Genomic DNA, 16,282 nt, shown 5'->3' with positions numbered 1-16,282 from the left:
CTCTCTGTCTCTCAAAAATAAGAGTTAAATTTTTTTTTAAAAAAAGTAATAATCCGGCTGGGGAGAAAAAAGTGTTTGGGGAGCATAAATGAAATAAAGTTGGCTCTATTTTGATAATTATTAAGTCTGGATCATGAAGATACGGAGATTTATTATATTGTTGTAACTACTTTTAGATAACTGAAGTTTTTCTTAATTGTAGGCAAAGGTACATGGAAAGTAAATGTGGAAAGCACATATAGAGAGATACCATACTTATATTCTCATTATTTGTTTTTGAAAATGAAAAAAAAAAAACTGACCAGTAGAAACATCCAATCATGGCATTTGTGAGATACTAAATATGAATGTTATAGGTAGTGGTGTGCTGGTAAATGACTATCTAAAGAAGAATGCCCTGGTTTGTAGTGTTTGCCAGTTTGTATGGTCTAAATACTCCCACTGTGGCTGATTTTAAGATACTGGTGTGACCTCACTGAACGTGGAGTTGGGAAGAGACATGCACCACCAGCTCTTGTGAGTCTGTGGGGCCAGCTGCAGCCCCCTACTCGGAGAGCAGACAGACAAGCATTAGTTTCTGCAGATTCTCGGTCAGACCCCGACTCTAACATGCACCCTCTGTCCTTGATCAACTTACTTAGTTTTTCTGAGCCTTACTTTCCCCTCTGTAAAAAGGAGATAGTAATTCCTACTACATCAAGATATAAGGCTTAAATGAGATCACACATGTGATAGACCTAGTATGGTTCCAGTCACACAGTGAGTGATCCTTCATGCTAATATCCTTTCTTCTCTCCAAGTTAAAATAGAAGAAAGAACTCTCACTTTGGTTGGGATGGTCTCAAAATTTCAAAAGAACAGAATGAAGCTGATCATCTTTTTCGAGGGCTTCCTGCCCAGAATTTCTATAATTACTTAAAATTGCAGGTTTTAGGGACTGTCATAAACCTGCCAGAAGCTCACCAAGCTCTAATTTGGTGGGATATTAATAGGTAGACTGGGAAGTTAATGTGATATGATTGTGGCTAGAATAGAACCATCTGTTAAAAGTAGTGGTTTCTGTCCAATGTGATCTGGAACTGCAAATACACAGTAAGAATTAAGTTAGAATTATCTTAGAGTTGACATGGTGGAAAAAAAAAAAACTATAACTTACTTATTTTCCCAGGGAATGTTAAGACCCAGCTAAGACGTTTCTGGCATGAATAAGTCTAAGGGTTATGTTCGCAAATTGGAAATATTTCCATTCACAATTTGATTGTTTGAGCAGTTATTAATAATAGTAGCAACGTACTTTCCAGATTCTTTATTTAACTTGGGTTATTAACTATAGTATCAGTAAATGAAAGAAGTGTTTTTTTGCCTTTGTTTCCTGAACAATTTTTTTTTCTATGTAGAAATCTAAGATTAAGGTCATCACTGATTAGTCAATAATGATGCAGTTCTCAGAATTACTGAATTAAATGCATACATAAAAATATTCTTTAATTAAAAGCAAGGCTAGAGAGAGAGGGAATTATAAGTCAAGCCCACATTTAGAATCTGAAGACACTAATACTAAAGGCATTTGAAATGTGATTTGCATGTGTGGGTTGATGTGTTCCTACTGGGAATACGACTTGGGGATGTATTTTCTCCTCTCGGGAAGAGTTGCATGACTCAACTCTACATATTTTGGATTTCTGAGCAAATACTTAATGAGATAAGAAGCAGTATGCTATAGCATCCATCTGAAGTTGGCGTAATAGTCTTTGATCTTTAAAAGAATAGTTTTCCTTCAGAAAATTAAAACATTTGCCCCTTGGAAATTTGAACTTCCTATTTTCTTAAAACAGTGTTATTTATGCTAACCTTAATTCACTGGGTCATAATAAGGATGCTTTAGGAAATGAAATGGAACAAAATAAGTTAAAAATAGAGTATGTCACAAATAGAAAGGATCAATAGTGTTTTGTAAAACTCATGTTTTAGTTGTGGGTACATATACATTCAAAACTGAAGTAAAATGTATTTCTCATTAAGTCATGATTTTAAAAAATTGAAAATTTTGAAGTGTTTTAAAATATACAATCAAAAGTCCCTGAAAAATAAAATAACTTTCCCTTTGTGCTACATGTCAAAATGATATCTAGATTAACAACTCTTGAAATGTTGTTTTGGACAGAAGCATCCTGGATTTCGAGGGAGTCGTGAGTCTGCCTGGACTTCACTAGGGATGACAGAGGGGGGACACAGTTGTGGAGATGGACCTTTTGTCTGTTTGATTTTCTTCCTTTCTGAAGTAGGACAGACAGTGCTACTTGGCGTGCCTACATATTCACAAACATCTCAGTTAGATTTCAAGACTCGAGGTCAGAAGTTTTACCTTGTGCTTTCTTACCTTCTCACCCATGAAGTGTCTCCCACACACAATAGAATATGCTTACCATTACAGTTGGTAGTAATCAGAGCTCAAGTTTTCCCTAACATACTATTTGGCCACATTTACTCATATGTTTATATACTTATTCATATACTCTTTCCCACAAAGGATTTAGTGCAGCTTCTGATGTGAATACATAAGAAAATAATGGTTGAATTATAAATAAAAATTACTATAATATATTATAAGTATACACATTTTAGGGATGCCTAGGTAGCTCAGTCAGTTGAGCATCTGACTCTTGATTTTGGCTCAGGTCATGATCCCTGGGCCGTGGGATCTCTTCTTGGGATTGTCTCTGTCCCTCTCCCTCTGCCTCTCCCCTCCTCAAAATAAATAAGTAAATTTTACAAAAGTATATACACACTTTAAAAATAAACAAATACACACATTCAAGAATATTTGTATACACATATACACATACCCTTACATATCTTAAAGGTAAGTAAGGTCAGAGGGAAAAATGTGAATAATCAAGCAATAAGTTCCTTCCTAGTCTTACTCTGAGGCTCATTCTTGTATCTGAACTCCCCAGTAGGCAAAGTAAAATGGAATACATATCAGTTACCAGTTTACTGTTAAAGAAGAGAGACACCTGCAGGAAAAGCAGAGGTTTCCTTATATACACTAGAGACATGACTAAAAGGCATCTCTCACATAAAGTTTCATGTAGGAGACAATCAGTGTCTGAAACTCAAAAATGTCCATACCATCACTCCTGAAGAATTGTGGTAATGGATTTTATTTTTATTATTTGTTACTTCTCCTCCATGGAGTCTGAAGTCTTTCTTAAAAATTTTGTTAATGTTTATTTATTTTTGAGAGACAGAGAGAGAGAGCATGAGTGGGAGGGAGGGGCTGAGAGAGGGCAGACACAGAATCTGAAGCAGGCTCCAGTCTCTGAGCTGTCAGCACAGAACCCAACATGGGGCTTGAACTCACAAACCATGAGATCATGACCTGAGCCGAAGTTGCACACTTAACCAACTGAGCACCCAGGCACCCTGAGGCTGAAGACTTTCTGACAAAACACAGCAAAAGTAAATCTGTAAAAAGACAGAAAATTATGATCCAGTAAGGTAATCTTTTGCCTATTCTAAAATATCACTCAGAACATGTAGAAGAAATCATTTAAACAGTCATCCCCAAATATCACCTATCTCAACCAGATTTTTAACTAAACTGCTTGACAGGGGGTCTAAGATTACATACACCCTCTGGCTAGGGCCTAGATAGATAGGCATTCAGGATTGTTGGTTGCAAACAAATCCATCTGAAAAAGTTATGATTAGGAGATCAGGTCGATATTCTTTGGTGAAAATTGCCAACTTCACCAGGGTTCCTGCCTGATGAACCATTCCACCTCCACACCAAGATGGGTTATTCTGTGACAAAATGTTTCCAAAGCTTGAATCCAGAGTATCATCCCACAGCAACTTCAAAATGTGTGGGAATAATTTTTGCTGTACTTTGCTTTGTTTGTTTTTCCCCCATACCACTGCTAATCGCCAGCTTTCATTCACTCTAGGAGTCCCGCTCATATTCTGTTAGAGGGGCCAGGGGGTCTGTACTAGTCTTCAAACAAAAATTGACAAGTTATTTGGGAGTGAATTGGAAAGACAGAGCACCTAGTGTTTGGGGCACCAAACAATCATTAGAATGCTTGGGCACTTAGGAGTTATCTACTTCATATAGCAGTGGAAGAATCACTTCCCCAATTTGAAACTTCGCAGTAAACATTATCTGAAGGAGAGATGGACCACAGAGCTGGGGATATCTAGGGAGCCTCTGGATAGCTCCTGAGAGGAATCACTACAAGATGCCTGTGATTAAACACGGGCAATGGGATTGAGGGGTTGGATGCATGGGGGCCTCAGATTAGGTTGAGGCAGCAAAAGAATGCCAAATACCTAGAAGAGAGGAGTAAAGGAAGGTTTATAGGAATTATCAGATAAATTTTACTCCTCATTTACTCTGACAAATGAGAGGTGGGGAGGGCAAGGAAAAGATGATGAAATAGAAGATTCTTGGGCTGGTTCTAGTAAACCTAAGGAGGTTTCATCTTCAGAAAAGCATAAAAATAACTGTCATTCAATTTAAAAAATATGGTTGCATATGAAAGCCCATTTAGAAGGAAACAGAAGTTGTCTAATTTAGGGGTGGTTAACAAGTGAGCATTTTTGAGAAATAAACTTTCTGGCCGTAATTTGTTTTGTAATAATCAGGGAGTTTTAGTTGCTAGCCACAAAACTAACTGGCTGTTTATAGCAGAAAAGAAATGTGTTGAAAAAGCATTGGGGAGGCCCAGAGAATCACAAGGAAGCCTGTAGAACCACATTTAGGAAAAAGCTAGACACAGAGCCTAGATTCATGTCATGGGATCCATCTAGTAAGTAAGAGAAGGGCTGCTGGTGCCAGTAAGCCCTGGGCACTACAGCTGCATCCTTCCAGGAGACATCTTGCTGGCCCCACCTGCTCCTGGAGATTGGATGTAAAGTGCCGCTCCTGCTGCCCTCTCCAAAATGGCTTCTCCCCATTTCTGCTTCTTGACATCACCAGCTCAAGATTTGGGTGTGGAAGGCACAGGAAGGGGATGAGCTATTTCTAACTGGCTGAGCCTAAGTTATATGTTCTGGCTTAGTCCTTTGGGGCTGTATAACAGGAGTCCATAGACTGGGTAGCTTATAAACAACAGAAACTTCTTTCTCACACTTGTGGAGGCTGGAAGTCTGAGATCAAGGTGCAAGAGTGGTAAGGTTCTGGTGAGAACCCTCTCCTGGGTTGCAGACTGCTGTCTTCGCATTGTATCCTCAAGAGTGGTGAGAGGAAGCAAGCTCTCCTGTGACCCTTAAAAGGGTTCTAATCCCGTTCATGAGAACTCTACTCTCATGACCTCATCTAACCCTGATTACTTCCCAAAGGCCTTACCTGCTAACACCATCACTTTGAAGGATAGGGTTTCACCATATGAATTTTGGAGGGACATAAGCATTCAGTCCATAACAGGCTTTTTTAGTGAGGTGTGGAATTTACCTCCCACCGAGACTAGAAAGGTGCAAATTCTTCAGGGAGACCTAAGGCTCAGCTTCTGGGCACCTCTTTCCCACCCCACCCCCCCAAAACAGGCAACTGCCCACTAAACTTTTCTTTCAAACCTTCATATATTCTTGAGTTCTTGGATTGGTTCTTTAAATTTTCAGGGCACTCTAGAAAAGGCTATCTAATGAGTCTTAATTTTCTGTTCCAGTTTCCGTGCTGAAACTCAGAGCCATTGTATTTGGAGACCTAGTTAAGCCCTGTACATCACAACATTTTGCATGTTGAGTGTTAACATTTTAAGTATCAACATCAAATTTATTCTGTTGTTCGTGCTTATTAATTGAAAACAAATCTAAATTTTTAGGACTTTCCCATGTATATGCCCACTGCAGGCTCCCAGAGAAGCCCTGAAAATAATGATGATAGTGCAGAACTGGCCCTTGCAGGCCCCAGCTATGTAAGCACGTCCCTCTCTTCGCCAGGCACTGTGCTAACCTCTGAGTCCTTGCTACCGCTGCTGTTCTTCCAGAGAGCAGACCAGTCTTCTTTCTGTCTCCTGTTAATTGACAATGCCAGTTATAGAAAATTGTGCCAGACCACACTCCAGTGTGTCAGTTGTACAAGTGGGAAAATAGAAAGATTACCCAGCTAGTTGTGATTTAAAATCCTTATTCCTATATATGTATCTTAAAATGATACAAGGCTCTGAAAACGCAGAACAAGAACATAAATAACTTCTGTAAGGTTCTAAAATGTAGAGTTGGAATCAAAATAACTTTTAGAACCATTCCTGGGAGGATGCTCTCCCAAGACATTCTTTCCCAAATTTAGAAAATCAGGTTTATTTTTAATTTTGGTCTGCTTTTCAGTTATTCCAGGAAGATTTTCTTAAGGATTCTCCAGTGTCATTAGAAGCCACAAAGTATCTGCTGCAAAAAGCTAGATTTCATCTGCCTATCTTCAAAGATAAATCCAGGAAACTCCATGAGCTTAGTGTTTACACTGGCCCAAGTGAGGCTAAAAGATGTAAGGGTGATGGTGCATCTGGTAGTGATGATGCTGAACAAGTTCTGGAGATGGGTTGTTGTGTTACATTTTTATTAATAGCTGCACACCTTGAGATCTGATTCATTCCTATCCATGGGTCTTTGAGACCTTACGAATTTATCTAAATGCTCAGAACCATGCTAATATTTTTTCATTGTATCTCAGCATATTTTGTATTAAGAGAAAACAAGCACACAGATTTTTGACAAGCAAATACTGGCTCAACAATTGTAGCTTGTAGCTACAAAGTTACTGCTTAATATAACAGTGAAGAAGCTAAAAATACTAAGGCAGTGGTTTCAGTCTTTCTCATGTATAATTTTACAGTTTCTTTAAGATTCAGGGAAGCTAAACTCTCATCATTTTGTCAGATTGAGAGTAACATTTATCATGAATCAAATCTTCCTAACATTTTCATCAGTAGCCTAAAAGAAAATGGTAGGTTTCATTTTATTTCCAAAGTGATTCTTGGATTTTCAGGTTGCACTGAAAAGTGAGATGGAGAGGATGAATTGGAGGTGATCCATTATCACCAAAGCACAATCCAAAGGGGAAACTGAGAAGAAAAGCTCTATGTGAAGTTCTATTCCATTGTTGCCCTTTCCCTAGACCTGCTACACTCCATTCCTCTTCCTTGGAAGGAAGTAAAGGAAGGAAGGTGAGGAGAAAGGGAAGTGGCCATAGTGTGATGGAACCAGCTTTGCTGACTTGAGTCAGCCAGTTTTGTGCATCTCTTCCCAACCTTACATTAAGTAATTTGTTGATACCTTAAAATCAGCCACGTTGGAAATATTTACACCATAGAAATTGATGAGGTATAAATGAGGGGCTCCCTTCCCCCATCCCCCTGTCAGAGTATGTTGCTAAGATATATTAGCATTCCACTGATAACCTGCTGTTGAAAGGAACATTGTGTATCACAGCCTTACCATTATTATCACTTCCTGATTATGACCTGTCAGTATAGGTAAAATTTCTAAAGACCTTGACTATAGTCTGCCTTATCCCAACCTTTGTGTAGTAAAGATGAAGAGTTGGAATAATGTGCTCTCTATTTAAGTTACTCATGATGCATTTGTTTCTTGTGCAATTTTACCTTCTTAGACTTCTCAATGCATTGTTAGTATTCTTTTCACGCTCCCCTTTCCTTTTTTTTTAACCCCTTCTCTATTATCCTTTCCTGATTACTTAGTCTTCTCAGTGTGACTCTGACATTTTATGAAGAAGTATTCGTATGCACACTGCCTGATTAGTATGATCCAGGCATCAAAAAGTATTATAGACTCAATTCAGCAAACACTAATTGAATATTTCCTCTGCCTAAGTCATTATGCCAGAGAAAATAAGACACAGTATGTAGTCCCAAGCAAAATAAAATCTAGGGAGAAAACCAGACATGTACACAACTAAGACTAATGTAAAGCACAATGTGAAAGTTGTATTAGAAAAAGTAAGGAAGAATGCAAGCTGGACCACAGAGACCAGAGGGTTATTTCTGACTGTAGCAATTAGAAATTAGAGAAGACTTCATGAAAATGGAGCCATCTCAACTAAGTCTTACAGAATTGGTATGCATATGAAAGTTCAACTCTATTTATAGTTTTTATGACTAGATGACTGTAAAGTTCCCATTAAAGTAGTTTGAGCTAATTCATATTGTTTACTAATCTGTCAAAATTAGCTTATCATGATGGGAGTTAGGGTAGTTTTGCAAAAATAAGATTTTAGCATCATAAATCTATAGAATTGTTACTAGATTCACAGATGCCAGTGCAGAAGTTGCATTCTGCTCATCTTTGTACAATTTATGGTTTAATCTCAGGGCACTATTTATAAAAGGTCCTTAATGAAAACTTCCAAATAATATGTCAGGCACTTTTGTATATATGATATCGTCAAAGACAAAAACGAGAAAACAAGGAAATCAATTTTATTAAGGCTCTTGCCATAGGGAGAGCACCCCAGATCTGAAGACCAGAGTGTTTCTCTACAGAGTGGTTTCTCTTGTCTTTTATAAGAACGACTAGACAGGTTACGGGTGGGAGGATTCACAGTTGAGATTTTGCAACCAGGGAAAATCTAACTTGGTTAGGTGAACAAGAAATGTTTATCTCTGTGTCTAGAGAATTTCAAAGGGAAAACAGTTCTTTTTTTTATTTTTTTTATTAATGTTTTATTTATTTTTGAGGGAGAGAGAGACAGACCGCCAGCAGGGGAGGGGAAGAGAGAGAGGGAGACACAGAATCTGAAGCAGATTCCAGGCTCTGAGCTGTCAGCACAGAGCCTAACACGGGGCTTAACCCACGAACTGTGAAATCATGACCTGAGCCGAAGTCAGACCCTTAACTGACTGTACCACCCAAGTGCCCCCAAAGGGAAAACAGTTCTAATTTTTGCTAATCATTCATGAGACACAGAACAGGAAGTTAAGTAGTCAGTATCTAAACCTAACAGTTACCCTGAAATATACTATTAGAATTTTTTAAATTTCTTTTAAAAAAATCAGAAACTGACAATCAGAGAAGTTGAGACACTTGCCAAGGCCACATAGCTAGTAAATAACAGAACTGGAATTTTATCCCATATCTTTCTGGCTCCAGTGTCTTTTTATTATGCCACAATATGTCACATCGTACTGACTGAATACTTAATAATAGTTTTTAAGGTTAATGGAACTTTGATTCATTTTTTATGTGTATATTTCATACACACTACCTAGTTTGGAGAGAATAACCTTCAAAGAACCAGGTCTAATATTTACAATTGGCGGAAATCTATTTACAGGCTGGTTTACAGTGAGCGTATACCTCCTTCTCTATAAATAAATCTATCTTTCAACTGAATGACTAGAGAAAAATTTAGAATTGAATCCTAGTGTCTTAATAGTAATTGTTCTTGCTACAAATCAATGTGGTATCGTGTTGCTATTTCATCTGTATTCTGTGGGGCTGTAGAGGTTTGCAGGAGATGCTTCCAGATCCTCACAGGGGTTCTTAGCAGAGTCAGGAGGACAGGACAGAAATCAGGCAAAACTTGGTTACCCAACTTCTGCCAGAACTTTTGGGGATACATGTTGAACATCACAGTAGAAAAGGGGTCACTAAAGAAGGTAGTAAAAGAGTGAAAACCATTCACCTAATAGAAGAAATCATTTAGGTAAACCAAATGCTGAGTATGTTTTGCTCCTGGAAGCCTGTGAGTCCCTGAGTTTATTGGCTGTTGCCAGCTTTGTGGGGACCCTTGCTGTGCTTTTGATATTCACAGCAATGCAATGCTGAGATGCACCTGAAAAGTTCACCCACACGGCAGGGGGATCTAACCTGGTTGGCCTGAATCATTTGGCATCTCTTCCACACTCAAATTACTGTGGTAATTATAGGTATGAGGTGATAATTTGTGGTTCAGTTTTGTTCTGGGGCCCAGTCATCCAGTTCTTTTTTTTTTTTTTAATTATGTTTTACTTTTATAATATTGTGTTAGTAAACACCCCAGGCACTCTTTCACAGCGGTTGTGTGATACATTCTCTGAGCTTTGAAGCAAAAATTTAGTGTAAAACAAAACCCTCCACCCTTCTGGCTAGGCTACTTTCCTAAGCATGGTAACTGTGTCTACTCTAAGTGGAAGGGAAGAATGAGCAGGTTACAATTAGCATCTGGGGGCTGCTGAAGGCAAGGTATGTAGGGGTGCTTTGTCATTGCTGGCCCTGGGAGTGTAGACTTTTTATGGGCAAGAAAACCAAGTCCAGTGCTTTCCTGCTTCTCCTTGGTCTCTTATTCAGGAATAACATGGCTGTGCCTGCCCCCCCCCCCCCCCCCCGCAATTCCCATGCCCAGAGAAGCTCAGGCAATGAAAGGAGATACTATCAGTTTTTATTCCCTGTATCTCCCGGTTTTAGGGGAAGAGTGCCATGGTCAGAAGAAGATAGCAAAATTAAAAGTAAGAAGACAAATCAGCCAGAAGATACTAGAAAATAATAGCAAATGAATTGAACTGGGGCGCCTGGGTGGCTCAGTCAGTTGAGCATCCGACTTCAGCTCAGGTCACAATCTCATGGTTTGTGGGTTCGAGCCCTGCATTGGGCTCTATGCTGGCAGCTCAGAGCCTGGAGCCTGCATTTGATTCCCTCTCTCTGTGCCCCTCCCCTGCTCATTCTCTCTCTCTCTCTCTCCCTCTCTCTCTCTTTCTTTCTCCCATCTGCCCCTCTCCCCCTCTCAAAAAAAACAAAACAAAACACAAAAACAAAAACAAAAATCTATCATCATCAGTAAACTGGTGATGAGTCTTTTAAGGCAAGAGTTAAACATTTCTTTGATTCTTCATGATAAGTTTCTCTGAAATTTAGTAAGCATGAGAGTGGTCACTTCCTCAGGCTGGAATTGGCAAATCTGAGTACTATCTGAGTACTCAGTGTGTAGGAGGAAGAAAAGAAAGAGACAGAAAAGTGTGACTGGAGAGTTCCTAGCATAGCTAGTACTAACTCTCCTCCCCTTCTAGGGGGACTGAGTTCTCAAGATTCCTATGAATAGATTCTTTTAAAGAAGTTCTCAGAGTGAATTTTCTGAGCTAGCAGTCAGCATCACCTGGGAACCTGTGATGGGAACCTTAGAAATGGCAATTCTGAGGCCGCATGCTAGGCCTGCTAAACCAGAAACTGAGGTGGAACCAGCAAGCTGTGTTTGAATAAGCCCTTGTCTTACTCCATTTGGGCTGCTATAAAGGAAATACCACAAACCGGGTGGCTTATAAACAAAAGAAATTTATGTCTCCCAATTTTAGAGGCGGGGAGATTTGGTGTCTGGGGAGGACCCACTTCCTCACAGACTAGTCTCACAAGACAGAAGGGATGAGGGAGCTCTCCGGGGTCTTTTTATCAGGGCACTAATCCCGTTAGTGAGGGCTCCATCCTCATGACCTAATCCCCTCCCCAAAGTCCCACCTCCCAATACCATCACCGTAGGGGCTAGGATTTCAAAATATGGATTTGTTGGGGGGACACAACATTCAATCTATAGCAAACCCCCAGGTGATTCTTGTGCATGGTAAAATCTGAAAAACACTGCTTTAAAGTATTTGTTTCCAATATAAAAGTGCTTCAGAAAGTACAAAGTTGACCAGTTTCTCTCCTAAACTCCTATTGTCAATGTTTTACAATTGTCTGATTAAATCTAGGAAAAAAAAAAATCCCAGTCAAGTGCTAAGCTTTTGACTGACGCATATGAATCTCTCTTTGAAAAAGAGCAGCATAGCTAGGCTCTGGACCTGACAAGCAGCAGCTACGGGCAAGTCCTCGTCAGGCACAGAATCGGTCCCTGCCCTTGATGCACAAACCTGGAAATGATTTTTTTTTTAATGTTTATTTATTTTTGAGACAGAGAGAGACAGAGCACAAGCAGGAGAGGGGCAGAGAGAGAAGGAGACACAGAATCCAAAGCAGGCTCCAGGCTCCAACTGACAGCACAAAGCCCGAGACGGGGCTTGAACTCAGGAACCGTGAGATCATGACCTGAGCCGAAGTCAGACGCTCAACTGACTGAGTCACCCAGGCGCCCCGGAAATGATATTTTTTTTAATTGGTGCTTAATCTGAGGCTCAGAAGTGTTCTGTTTAACAGAGTTTCAGAAACCCAAATCACTAATTATGTCCAAGATGAAAAAAAAAATAGCTGGTGATGTTGAACTTTAATTCTAAGATAATTTAGCAAATATTTGTTAAATGTAGTGATAATCGGCAGTTGCCACCTTTTGGAGTCAAATAAATATGGCAGAGGTAACAGACACCAAACTTAAAGGGGAAAAGTGGAAACATGAAGGCTTTGGGCACTGAATGGAAAAAAATCTAAGATCTGGCTTTTTGTCAAGAGGAAGGAGAGTGAGAGTCATGGCAAGAGACCAGAGTCAGATGAGAAGGTGGAAGCCGGGGATGAGGCCGAAGAGTTATTATCCATGAAGTGGGACGTCTTCTACTTAGAATCATACCAGTTTTTTTTTTTTATATGAGATTTATTGTCAAATTGGTTTCCATACAACACCCAGTGCTCATCCCAACAAGTGCCCTCCTCAATACCCATCACCCACCCCCCATCAACCCTCAGTTTGTTCTCAGTTTTTAAGAGTCTCTTATGGTTTGGCTCCCTCCCTCTCTAACCTCTTTTTTTTCTTTTCCTTCCCCTCCCCCATGGTCTTCTGTTAAGTTTCTCAGGATCCACATAAGAGTGAAAATATATGGTATCTGTCTTTCTCTGTATGACTTATTTCGCTTAGCATAACACTCTCCAGTTCCATCCACGTTGCTACAAAAGGCCATATTTCATTCTTTCTCATTGTCATGTAGTATTCCATTGTGTATAGAAACCACAATTTCTTTATCTGTTCATCAGTTGGTGGACATTTAGGCTATTTCCATAATTTGGCTATTGTTGGAAGTGCTGCTCATAGCCCGTTTTTTAAAGCATTACAAGATAAATGGATTGATTGATCAGTATGTGGCTCATAGAAAACAGAGCTAAGAATAGCCATAAAACATAGTGCCAGAAATAACCATAAAACATAGATGTCCTCATGCTACTAATGGCGGACATTTTGAATTCTCATTATGTGCTAAGCACTATACCAAGTACTCATATGATTCTCACAAAAACCCCTGTGAAATAGACTCTATTATTACTATCTCTGCTTATGAGATGGGGAAACTGAAGCTTTGGGGAGGAAAATGACATGGTTCATAAGAGCCTCTAGGATTTGAACCCAGGAGTCCTATGCAGGAATCTAAGCTTTTCACCATTCTGTTATAAATAATGTAAAGAAAATATATCATTCCCTCAAGTTCTCTGGTCACCAACGTGATTTTATGCTCTTCTGTCTGCTTTTATTCTTTTAAAATAATTGCCTTGTTATTTTCTGATTATAAAAGTAATGTATGACATAACAACCAACTCAAAAAAATGCCTAAAGTGTATAGATTTTGAAGATCATTCTCAATCCCATCACCCAGAGATAACTGATGTTAACATAAGCTATACTTTATTCTATGGTTGTCGTACTTGGTGCCTCAGAACTGTCTGGTGTGCCCTTTAAGAGGCAATTGGCCCTGAGTCAAATGCTGATTCACTAGTTTTGGGTGGGACCAAGGCTTATGTATTTTTAATAAGTACCTCTCCTGTGGTACTATATACAGTCCAAACTCAGTTCTAAAAACTGTTCTATACCTTAGATTTTCAAATACCCCTATGTAGGGCATCTTTTATTCAGGTTATCTCCAGGTTCTTGAGTACTTTAATATTCTCATCAATACTACCTTTTATAGACAGGAGAATGTCTAATAAAGATGTGGTTCTCACACTTTAGCATACCTTGTAATCACCTAGAGGACTTGTTAAAACACAGCCTACAGAGTTTCTGATTTAATGGGCCTGGGATGGGACCTCCAGAGAAGCAGAACCAATCGTGTATATAAAGAGAGAGAGGGGCGCCTGGGTGGCGCAGTCGGTTAAGCGTCCGACTTCAACCAGGTCACGATCTCACGGTCTGTGAGTTCGAGCCCCGCGTCGGGCTCTGGGCTGATGGCTCAGAGCCTGGAGCCTGTTTCCGATTCTGTGTCTCCCTCTCTCTCTGCCCCTCCCCCGTTCATGCTCTGTCTCTCTCTGTCCCAAAAATAAATAAACGTTGAAAACAAAAATTTAAAAAAAAAAAAAAAAAAAGAGAGAGAGACACGAGGAGTTTTATAATAGGAAGTATCTCACATGGTTATGGAGGCTGAGAAGTACCATGACCTGCTGTCTACAGCTGGAGAAGTAGGGAAGCCAATGATACAGTTCAGTCCAAATCCGGAGATCCAAGAACTAGAATTCCAATGTCCAAGGGCCAAAGATGGATGTCTCAGCTCAAGGAGAGAGAATTCACCTTTCTTCCATTTTTTCATCTATGTGGGTCCTCAACAGATTAGATTATACCCCCCACATTGGTGAGGGCAGATCTTCTTTACTCAGTCTACTGACTCAAATGCTAATCTCTTCCAGAAACACCCTCAACAGATACACCCAGAAATCACCTTTTGCCAGCTAACTGGCTGGTGAACCATCACAGGGCACAACAAGTTGCATTTATAATAAGTTGGTGAGTGATGCCAATGCAACTGGTAGAGGGACCATACTTTGAGAAGTACTGCAGTCACCCTCCAAATGAGACTTCCTGGTAGAAACGATTCTTGTTGTCCTTGAACATTCCTTCAAATCCAAGGGCAAGAGCCTGACCTTGATGTAATCATTTAGAAACAAATTCTGTAACAGATAGTAGTATGGTTCATATCCTGCCTCCTTCAGGAACTCCACATGTGAAAACTCTATTCAGCTGTTTCCATGTCTCTATGACAACAGTAAAAGCGTACCAAGAAAAGAATGGCTAGTGATGTTGTCAGCAAAAAAAAAAAAAAAAAAAAAAAAAAAATCTTTAATGTCCAAATGGTTGTTGGTAGTAATGGAAGGGACAGTGGGGCAAGGTCAGTTACATCCAATAATAGGCATAACACCTATCACAGAAGTCTAATGTGTGACATTTCTTAAGTAGGACAAATACCAGAAGAGGATGTTGATGCTACTGGCAGTTTTTATGAATTATACATGATATACTATTTTAAAATTCAGAGGAAAACTGCCATTTACCCTCCACAGTAAAAGGTATTCTATGAAAAGTGAAGTGCTGGGTGAGTAAACAGAAGATGCTACCAATATAATGGATCTTAAGCACACTTCTCATTGTTCTGTAGTACCTGATGGAAGACAATCAGGCTTTGAAAAGGAAGGTTGACCTCTGGAAATCTTCCTGAGCTTGGTACCTCAGTACTGTCCATCTGTGCTTCCAAATCACAAATCAATTCTCACATTTAACTGGCATTTGGCTTTACCCCTTGATGCTGGGGTAATATAAGTATATGGCTACATTTTGGTATTCAACATTGTCTTAGTCTCTTCATGCTGCTACAAGAGAATAGCATACACTGAGTGGCTTATAACAGAAATTTATTTCTCACAGTTCTAGAAACTGGGAAATCCAAGACCAAGGCATCAAAATATTTGGTTTCTGGTGAGGGCCTTGCTTCCTAGATGGCTGTCTTTTTGTATGACCTCACACAGTGGAAGGAGCAAGGGATCTCTCTGGGGTCCTTTTATAAGGGCACTAATTCTATTCATGAGGGTTCCACCTCCATGACCTAATCAGGTCCCAAAGGCCCCACATCCTAATATCATTACTTTGAGGGTTAGAATATCAGCATAGGCATTCTGGAGAAGGGAGACATAAGCTTTCTGTCCATCACAAACATTTGTCAGTCACCAGAAATGTAGAAATCCCACCGCCAGACAATGCAGTTCACACTAGAATTTTGGATGTTAAAATTAGACATTTTGACCATGACTGAAGTCTTGTAGGGGGAATTTATTCATTTATTACTCAGTCAACAAATAGCTATTGTGTACTTTCCTACATTCCAGGCATTATTATAGAATCGGAGGAGAGAACAGTGAAAACTTTCTCTATAGAAAGACAAGTCTTGACCCTCAAGGAGCTTACACTGTCATGGTGATGAGTTTTGTCTTATTTTATATCTTCAGGAACCTTGCTAGGTAAAGGATCAGCAGTATAGATATCACTTGGGAAGTTGTTAGAAATGCAGACTCTCAGGCTCCATCCCGGATCTCCTGACACAGAACGTGTATTTCATTTTACAAAATCCCTGAGTGATTTGTATCCACATTAAATTCTGAGAAGCACTGCTCTAAA

General features: G+C 39.6%; 1 protein-coding gene and 1 long non-coding RNA gene across 12 annotated transcripts in view; one reads left to right on the top strand and one right to left on the bottom strand.

Moving 5' to 3' along the window:
- The window catches only part of ZNF385B (zinc finger protein 385B), a 429,607-nt gene that overhangs the window by 251,838 nt on the left and 161,487 nt on the right, over positions 1-16,282 (top strand). The window lies entirely within an intron of this gene.
- The window catches only part of LOC147578570 (uncharacterized), a 71,269-nt gene that overhangs the window by 28,795 nt on the left and 26,192 nt on the right, over positions 1-16,282 (bottom strand). For all 5 annotated transcript variants that reach the window (XR_015255367.1, XR_015255368.1, XR_015255364.1 and 2 more), the window contains exon 2: positions 5,957-6,017. This is a non-coding gene — a long non-coding RNA (uncharacterized LOC147578570). The remainder of the gene's footprint in view (positions 1-5,956; positions 6,018-16,282) is intronic.

Source organism: Puma concolor, chromosome C1 (assembly GCF_028749965.1).
Source record: "Puma concolor isolate L17-30 chromosome C1, mPumCon1.1.hap2, whole genome shotgun sequence".
In the NCBI taxonomy this organism is placed as follows: domain Eukaryota; kingdom Metazoa; phylum Chordata; class Mammalia; order Carnivora; family Felidae; genus Puma; species Puma concolor.
Note: the sequence above shows the minus strand (reverse complement) of the source record. Positions and strands in the feature narration are given on the sequence as shown.